General features: G+C 45.3%; 1 long non-coding RNA gene across 1 annotated transcript; it reads right to left on the bottom strand.

Moving 5' to 3' along the window:
• Positions 1-233: 233 nt before the first annotated feature.
• On the bottom strand, positions 234-9101 carry LOC144590963 (uncharacterized). Its single transcript, XR_013546643.1, has 3 exons — positions 8978-9101; positions 1291-1506; positions 234-673 (listed from the first exon to the last, which is right to left on the bottom strand). It is a non-coding gene; the product is annotated as an uncharacterized LOC144590963 (long non-coding RNA).
• Positions 9102-9474: the final 373 nt, after the last annotated feature.

Raw genomic sequence — 9474 nt, 5'->3', positions numbered from 1 at the left:
ATGGAGGATTCTAATTCAATGATAAATAATGCAGTGGTGGAACAGCAGAAAAGGACACAGGAAATTCACTCCTTGGTCGAGCAGGCCAGAACTTTATAACTCGGGAGTGCAGGAAGATGAGGGGTGATATTATAGAGGCGTATCATTTCATGTGAGGAATACATTGTATAAATGCACAGTCTTTTCCCCAGAGTAGGGGAATCAAAACCAGAGGCCATGGATTGAAGGTGAGGGGGGTAAGATTGAATAGCAAGGAACGTGAGGGGCAACTTTTTTTTTTTAAATGCAAAGGGTGGTAGGTATATGGAACGAGCTGTGGCCTTTCACAAAATGTTACCTGTGACCGATATGTAAAGTACTTTGTTTTCCGTCTAGGTGTTTCTTGTTACAAACAGGATTGTGGGAATGGTGGCAAATTAATCTGCAGTGCTTCCATTGGAAATGTTATGATGGCAGATTTGAATTTGGTACACAGAAACAAGTATTTAAGCCCTTCCACTCAAACTCCTATGAAAACTGCCTCTCTCTGTCCATGCCCTCCTCCTATCCTCAGCCACTCTCCTTTTCCATAAATTCTCGTTTTCTTGTCGCTCAATTTGCATCTGAGCCCTTTCATCAATGGTTACCTGATTCCTTGGTGTGAAAGGTCCCTTGTTCTCAGTCTATGGATTTCCTGGTAAAAACAGGGATGACAGAGCAGGAAAGTTAACCCATTAGTAATGTAGTGGTTGCAAAAACAAGGGTGTTTTGTATGGAAGTTACTGCAGAGGAACAGGCCATTCAGCCCAACAACATTGACTTGTTTTATACTGCACACCAACATCCTGCAATGTGGAAGCACTGTGCACTCAGCTGTGTCGTGGGACTGCAGTGAACAGAGGGGACTGGACAAGGAACATCCACACAATCATTCCTCATTCACGAAAAATTACATCAGTTTATCTAAAGATCTGAATTGGAGGCAGCCATATATCTTGGACCATTAAAAATTATGGAGAGTACTGCAACGAGGGAGACAGATGGGACCACTAAACAGTTTGAAAATTAGCATGAGAACATCATGACTGAGCTCAACACAAAGGAAATAGTGGAACAAGACATAACACATACTGGAAAACAGGGATCATCAGTTATTCACTCAAGCTTCCAAGGATACTGATTCTCATTCTGTACAACCACTTGTCACTCTCTCCTGTTCCCTCATATTCCAGTCCTCATTTCACCAATTGCCCCCTTGATTCTTTATGTCGAATTTTGCTCAGTTTGCATCCTTCCATTCACCAATGTTACCTGCGCTCCTGATATTGAAAGTTGTTTGTTCGCACTTTCTTCAGTCTGACCAACCCAAAATGGCTTTCCATTCCTTCAGCAAACTCTGCCTGAACTGTTGTATTACTCCAGCATTTTGCTCAAGATTCCAGTAATTGTTGTTCCCGAATCTTGCTCTCATTTTGCCAGGATGGTTGAAGAGGGCAGAATTGACCAGGACATGCGTTTCCGTTTGACCTGCAATGGCCACAGAAGGGAAGATGAATTATTTATGTCTCTGCATTGAAACAGGTCCTTCTGCCCAGCAGCTCCATGACATGTTTTACATTCCACGTCAACCTCATGTAACGTGGCAGCTCTGGACACTCAGCTGTGCGGTGGGACGACAGTAACAGAGAGGACTGGAAAAGGAACATCCACAAAATCATTTGTTTAGCACATTGGTGTCAGTGCTCGAGAACTATGATGAGCAGACACCACATGGGGCCTTGGCAGCTGCAAAACTGCCAAGAGTAGAAAATGTTGTTGGGACTTTTGAGTTTAAAGGGAGAGAATGGATAAGCTGTCTATTTTCCCTAGAGCAAGGATAAAACCTGAGCAGTGTCTTTATGGAGGTTTATAAAATTGAGGAATGCTAGTAAGCTGTATAGTCACAATCTCTTTCTCCGGATAAAAGTCATAGGTTTAAGGAGTGACACATTTTTCAGAGCGTAGTGAGTATATGGAATGAGCAGCCAGAGGAAGTGGTTGAGGCATGTACTATTATCATGTATTAAAGAAATTTGAAGAGCTACTTGGACAATAAAGATGTAGAGAGAGACACAACAAACTGCATATTCTGCAATTCTGACCAAAACTCCAAGTGCTGGAAGAGCTCAGCAGGTCAAGCAGCATTGTGGAGGGAATGGACAGGCGATGTTTCATGTCAGGCCCCTCTTCAGACTCAGACCACCATATGTCCATTCCCTCTACAGATGCTATCTGCCCGGTTGTGTTGCTCCAACACTTCGAGGAACACCTGCTCAGGGATATAGGTAAACCACTGACGTGTTGGGCCAAAGTGCATGTTTCCATGCTGTTCAACTCTATGCCAGCTATGAAAACATTAAATGTGCAGATGAGTAGCTAAGATATATCAGATGCTGCACAGAATGGATTGCAGAGATAAGGAGGAGTAAGACCAGAGAGGGAACTGAAAATCAGAAGATGTTGTCACTGACCCCTCAAGGTACCACAGAATGTCTCTGTCTGTCTTCCGAGAAAGCCTCTTACTTAATCTCGTCCTTTTCTGTTGTTAATATTGCCCAATGTGCAACGACTGGCGTTTTTTTGTTGTCAGAAGTGAAGAATCCTCTATTCTTGCTTTGCAACCGGCATCTCACAAACATGATATCAGGAATGGGTAAGAATGATTGAAGGATTGAGTCCATCGGATCGTCAATGGAACCGAAAGCTGGAATTATTTAGAATTTACAACACAGGAATGTCCAGTTCAGGCCAAAATCACAGCCATGCCATGTGCCCATCCCTGCTTGTTGCAATCAGGCAATTCTGTTCCTGTCAAAATTAACATCATTGTTCCTAACATTGCATACTTTACAACATTCTCATAGCTCAGTGTCCAACATTAATAGTGTGCGTTCCTGGGGAGGGATGTATCTTTTCTCTGGATGTTTATTATCCAATCCATTCTCTATATTATATTCCAGTACACAGAGGGCCAACATTAGCTTACTGCTGGTGTGGGAGGAAATTATCCTGCAGATGATGCCTCTCTCACACTCATGTCCTCTGATTCACCATCTCTGCTCACTGTGCACCAGCCCCCACTCCATCTCCTGCCTTACTCAGCTGTGCTCCTCCCAAAACAAGGCATCTTAGACAGACACGGGTCAAGAGAATGACAATAGACAATAGGTGCAGGAGTAGGCCATTCAGCCCTTCGAGCCAGCACCGCCATTCAATGCGATCATGGCTGATCACTCTCAATCAGTACCCCGTTCCTGAAGGGACGTGTGGTGGAGTTGGAGAGGAAGTTGGATGACCTCAGGGCCATCCGGGAATGCGAGAGTTTCCTCGACAGGACCTATTGTGAGGCTGTCACGCCAAGGGTCCAGGTCGAGCGAAGGTGGGAGACTGTTTCAGGGGGGAGTGGACGAGGACTACAGGAGACCCCAGTGGCTGTGCCTATTGCAAATAGGTATACCCTCTTGGGAACTGTCGGGGCAGAAGACGTTTCCAGTCCGAGTGGCGGAACTGTTGGCAAGGATACTCGACTGGAGACCGAAGTCTGGAAGAGCCGTAGTGGTCGGTGACTCCATAGTCCGAGGGACGGACAGAAGATTCTGTGGCAGCAGGAGGGACTTGAGGATGGTCTGTTGCCTCCCTGGTGCCAGGGTTCAACACATCACAGACCGGCTTCAGAAAATCCTAGTGAGGGAAGGCGATCAACCTGAAGTCATTGTGCACGTGGGCACGAATGACGTCGGGCGGAAGAGGAAGGAGGTGCTACAGCGGGAGTTTAGAGAGTTGGGAAAAACACTGAGAAGTAGGACGTCGAAGGTGGTTATCTCTGGACTGCTACCGGTACCTCTTGCTGGTGAGGCCAGGAACAGAGAGATAGAGGGTATGAATTTATGGCTGAGGGACTGGTGCAGAGAGCAGGGATTTAGATTTCTGGACCACTGGGATCTGTTCTGGGCTAGGGGTGACTTGTACAAAAGGAACGGGTTACATCTTAACAGCAGGGGAACAAACATTCTGGCAGGCAGGTTTGCTAGTGTGACACCTGTGGCTTTAAACTAAGTAGAGGGGGGGAGGGGTTAACAAATTGTGAATATGAAGATGAGGTAAAAGGGAATACAGGAGATATTGCAAAAGACTCTCGGAAGAAAGGGAACAGAAGTTCTAGAGGGGAAAAGAAATTAAGGGCAGGGCCAATTGTGACCGATGTGAGAGGGGAGGTAAATACAGAAGTTAAAGTGTTGTACTTAAATGCGCGTAGTATAAAAAATAAAGTGGATGAGCTTGAGGCTCAGTTAGTCATGGGCAAGTATGATGTTGTAGGGATCACTGAGACATGGCTACAAGAGGACCAGGGCTGGGAACTGAATATTCAGGGGTACACAACGTATAGAAAAAACAGACAGGTGGGCAGAGGGGGTGGGGTTGCTCTGATGGTAAGGAATGATATTCATTCCCTTGCAAGGGGTGACATAGAATCAGGAGATGTTGAATCAGTATGGATAGAAATGAGAAATTGTAAGGGTAAAAAGACCCTAATGGGAGTTATCTATAGGCCCCAAACAGTAGCCTCGACATAGGGTGCAAGTTGAATCAGGAGATAAAATTGGCGTGTCAAAAATGTAGTGCTAAGGTGGTTATGGGAGATTTCAACATGCAGGTAGACTGGGAAAATCAGGTTGGAAATGGACCCCAGGAAAGAGAGTTTGTAGAGTGCCTTCGAGATGGATTCTTAGAACAGCTTGTACTGGAGCCTACCAGGGAGAAGGCAATTCTGGATTTAGTGTTGTGTAATGATCCTGATCTGATAAGGGGACTAGAGGTAAAAGAGCCATTAGGAGGCAGTGATCACAACATGATAAGTTTTACTCTGCAAATGGAAAGGCAGAAGGGAAAATCGGAAGTGTCGGTATTACAGTATAGCAAAGGGGATTACAGAGGCATGAGGCGGGAGCTGGCCAAAATTGACTGGAAGAAGGCCCTAGCAGGGAAGACGGTAGAACAGCAATGGCAGGTATTCCTGGGAATAATGCAGAGGTTGCAGGATCAATTTATTCCAAAGAGGTGGAAAGACTCTAAGGGGAGTAAGAGACACCTGTGGCTGACAAGGGAAGTCAGGGACAGCATAAAAATTAAGGAGAGGAAGTATAACATAGCAAAGAAGAGTGGGAAGACAGAGGATTGGGACTCTTTTAAAGAGCAACAAAAGTTAACTAAAAAGGCAATACGGGGAGAAAAGATGAGGTACGAGGGTAAACTAGCCAATAATATAAAGGAGGATAGCAAAAGTTTTTTTAGGTACGTGAAGAGGAAAAAAATAGTCAAGGCAAATGTGGGTCCCTTGAAGACAGAAGCAGGGGAATTTATTATGGGGAACAAAGAAATGGCAGACGAGTTAAACCGTTACTTTGGATCTGTCTTCACTGAGGAAGATACACACAATCTCCCAAATGTTCTAGGGGCCGGAGAACCTAGGGTGATGGAGGAACTGAAGGAAATCCACATTAGGCAGGAAATGGTTTTGGGTAGACTGATGGGACTGAAGGCTGATAAATCCCCAGGGCCTGATGGTCTGCATCCCAGGGTACTTAAGGAGGTGGCTCTAGAAATAGTGGAAGCATTGGAGATCATTTTTCAATGTTCTATAGATTCAGGATCAGTTCCTGTGGATTGGAGGATAGCAAATGTTATCCCACTTTTTAAGAAAGGAGGGAGAGAGAAACGGGTAATTATAGACCAGTTAGCCTGACATCAGTGGTGGGGAAGATGCTGGAGTCAATTATAAAAGACGAAATTGCTGAGCATTTGGATAGCAGTAACGGGATCATTCCGAGTCAGCATGGATTTACGAAGGGGAAATCATGCTTGACAAATCTACTGGAATTTTTTGAGGATGTAACTAGGAAAATTGACAGGGGTGAGTCAGTGGATGTGGTGTACCTCGACTTTCAGAAAACCTTCGACAAGGTCCCACATAGGAGATTAGTGGGCAAAATTAGGGCACATGGTATTGGGGGTAGGGTACTGACATGGATAGAAAATTGGTTGACAGACAGAAAGCAAAGAGTGGGGATAAATGGGTCCCTTTCGGAATGGCAGGCAGTGACCAGTGGGGTACCGCAAGGTTCGGTGCTGGGACCCCAGCTATTTACGATATACATTAATGACTTAGACGAAGGGATTAAAAGTACCATTAGCAAATTTGCAGATGATACTAAGCTGGGGGGTAGTGTGAATTGTGAGGAAGATGCAATAAGGCTGCAGGGTGACTTGGACAGGTTGTGTGAGTGGGCGGATACAGGGCAGATGCAGTTTAATGTAGATAAGTGTGAGGTTATTCACTTTGGAAGTAAGAATAGAAAGGCAGATTATTATCTGAATGGTGTCAAGTTAGGAGGAAGGGGAGTTCAACGAGATCTGGGTGTCCTAGTGCATCAGTCAATGAAAGGAAGCATGCAGGTACAGCAGGCAGTGAAGAAAGCCAATGGAATGTTGGCCTTCGTAACAAGAGGAGTTGAGTATAGGAGCAAAGAGGTCCTTCTACAGTTGTACCGGGCCCTGGTGAGACCGCACCTGGAGTACTGTGTGCAGTTTTGGTCTCCAAATTTGAGGAAGGATATTCTTGCTATGGAGGGCGTGCAGCGTAGGTTCACTAGGTTAATTCCCGGAATGGCGGGACTGTCGTATGTTGAAAGGCTGGAGCGATTGGGCTTGTATACACTGGAATTTAGAAGGATGAGGGGGGATCTTATTGAAACATATAAGATAATTAGGGGATTGGACACATTAGAGGCAGGAAACATGTTCCCAATGTTGGGGGAGTCCAGAACAAGGGGCCACAGTTTAAGAATAAGGGGTAGGCCATTTAGAACAGAGATGAGGAAGAACTTTTTCAGTCAGAGAGTGGTGAAGGTGTGGAATTCTCTGCCTCAGAAGGCAGTGGAGGCCAGTTCGTTGGATGCTTTCAAGAGAGAGCTGGATAGAGCACTTAAGGATAGCGGAGTGAGGGGGTATGGGGAGAAGGCAGGAACGGGGTACTGATTGAGAGTGATCAGCCATGATCGCATTGAATGGCGGTGCTGGCTCAAAGGGCTGAATGGCCTACTCCTGCACCTATTGTCTATTGTTCCTGCCTTCTCCCCATACCCCCTCACTCCGCTATCCTTAAGAGCTCTATCCAGCTGTCTCTTGAAAGCATCCAACGAACTGGCCTCCACTGCCTTCTGAGGCAGAGAATTCCACACCTTCACCACTCCCTGACTGAAAAAGTTCTTCCTCATCTCCGTTCTAAATGGCCTACCCCTTATTCTTAAACTGTGGCTCCTTGTTCTGGACTCCCCCAACATTGGGAACATGTTTCCTGCCTCTAATGTGTCCAATCCCCTAATTATCTTATATGTTTCAATAAGATCCCCCCTCATCCTTCTATATTCCAGTGTATACAAGCCTAATTGCTCCAGCCTTTCAACATACGACAGTCCCGCCATTCCAGGAATTAACCTAGTGAACCTACGCTGCACGCCCTCAATAGCAAGAATGGGTTTATACCGGGCGAACGGAACTTAATGAAAAACAATGCGAGGTTAAGCACTTGTGTAAAGTATGAAAAGGCAGTAGAAATTAAAAGTGGGTGGAGTGCAGACAGATCGAGATGTTCTTGTGAATGAGACACCTGACAGTCGACATGAAAGTGCGACAAACGTCAGGAAGGTAAGCAGCACATTGGGATTTATTGCAAGCGGTGTTGGAGATGAAAATACAGTTTAAGTTTAGCCATACCTGAAATACTATGTGCAATGTTGGTCTCGTTATTTAACAGTATATTTGCATTGAAAATAGCCCAAAAGAGATTAACTCACCTAATTTCAGGGATAAAGCTTATATACTACCACAAATGTCTAAAAGTGTTGGCTTGTGTTGTTTGGAGTTGACAAGGATGCGGGATGAGGGGTGAGCCACACATGGTCCCACAGCGGCAGAACAGTGTTGTTGTTGGGACAGAGTCAGAGATAAACAGCATGGAAACAGGACCTTTGAGTGCACACCAACCATCCTTTTAAAAAAATCCTACCTTCAACTATGTTATTCTCCCCCATTTTATCTTTGGGATTTTTTTGTTTTTCACTAATATTGTTTTTATTAATGAACTGAAAATGTATTTGTTTTTATGTTATCGTTCAGACGTATTATGGTACTGCGAATAAGAATTTCATTGCGCCGTTTCAGTAAATATGTTACAATCTCTCCCGTCTCCCTTCTCCTATTCCCCCATCCTCTCCCCCCATCCTCTCCCCCCACCCCCTTTCCCGCTGCCTCTTCCCATTCTACCCACCAAAATTGCTCCATTCGCCACATAGAAACATGGAAAATAGGTGCAGGAGTAGGCCATTCGGCCCTTCGAGCCTGCACCGCCATTCAATATGATCATGGCTGATCATCCAGCTCAGTAACCTGTACCTGCCTTCTCTCCATACCCCCTGATCCCTTTAGCCACAAGGGCCACATCTAACTCCCTCTTAAATATAGCCAATGAACTGGCCTCAACTACCTTCTGTGGCAGAGAATTCCACAGACTCACCACTCTCTGTGTGAAGAAATATTTTCTCATCTCGGTCCTTAAAGACTTCCCCCTTATCCTTAAGCTGTGACCCCTGGTTCTGGACTTCCCCAACATCGGGAACAATCTTCCCGCATCTAGCCTCTCCAACCCCTTAAGAATTTTATATGTTTCAATAAGATCCCCCCTCAGTCTTCTAAATTCCAGCGAGTATAAGCCTAGTCTATCCAGTCTTTCTTCATATGAAAGTCCTGCCATCCCATGGATCAATCTGGTGAACCTTCTATGTACTCCCTCTAAGGCTAGAATGTCTTTCCTCAGATTAGGAGACCAAAACTGTACACAATACTCCAGGTATAATAAGCCACAACACAGAACAATGTAAATGATAGAATTAAAAGAAAGTACCATCATTGATGTTTTGGGAGCCGAGAGAACACCCACAAGATCAAAGGGAGAATGTGTAAATTCCACACAGTCAGCACCCGAGGTCTCGTTCGATGCCAGATGATGGGAGAGCCGAGGCAGCAGCTATATTAGTGTAAGAAAATAAATGCAGATGCTGGTACAAATCGAAGGTATTTATTCACAAAATGCTGGAGTAACTCAGCAGGTCAGGCAGCATCTCAGGAGAGAAGGAATGGTGATGTTTCGGGTCGAGACCCTTTTTCAGACTGATGTCAGGGGGGCGGGACAAAGGAAGGATATAGCTGGAGACAGGAAGATAGAGGGAGAACTGGGAAGGGGGAGAGAGGGACAGAGGAACTATCTAAAGTTGGAGAAGTCAATGTTCATACCGCTGGGCTGCAGGCTGCCCAAGCGAAATCTCCCCTCATCCTCCTATGCTCCATGTAACAAAGACCCAGCCTACTCAACCTCTCCCTTTAGCTCACACCCTCTAGTCC

The sequence above is a fragment of the Rhinoraja longicauda genome, unplaced genomic scaffold (assembly GCF_053455715.1).
Source record: "Rhinoraja longicauda isolate Sanriku21f unplaced genomic scaffold, sRhiLon1.1 Scf000430, whole genome shotgun sequence".
Lineage (NCBI taxonomy): Eukaryota > Metazoa > Chordata > Chondrichthyes > Rajiformes > Arhynchobatidae > Rhinoraja > Rhinoraja longicauda.
The sequence above is the reverse complement of the archived record's forward strand: the minus strand, read 5'-3'. Positions and strand labels throughout refer to the sequence as shown.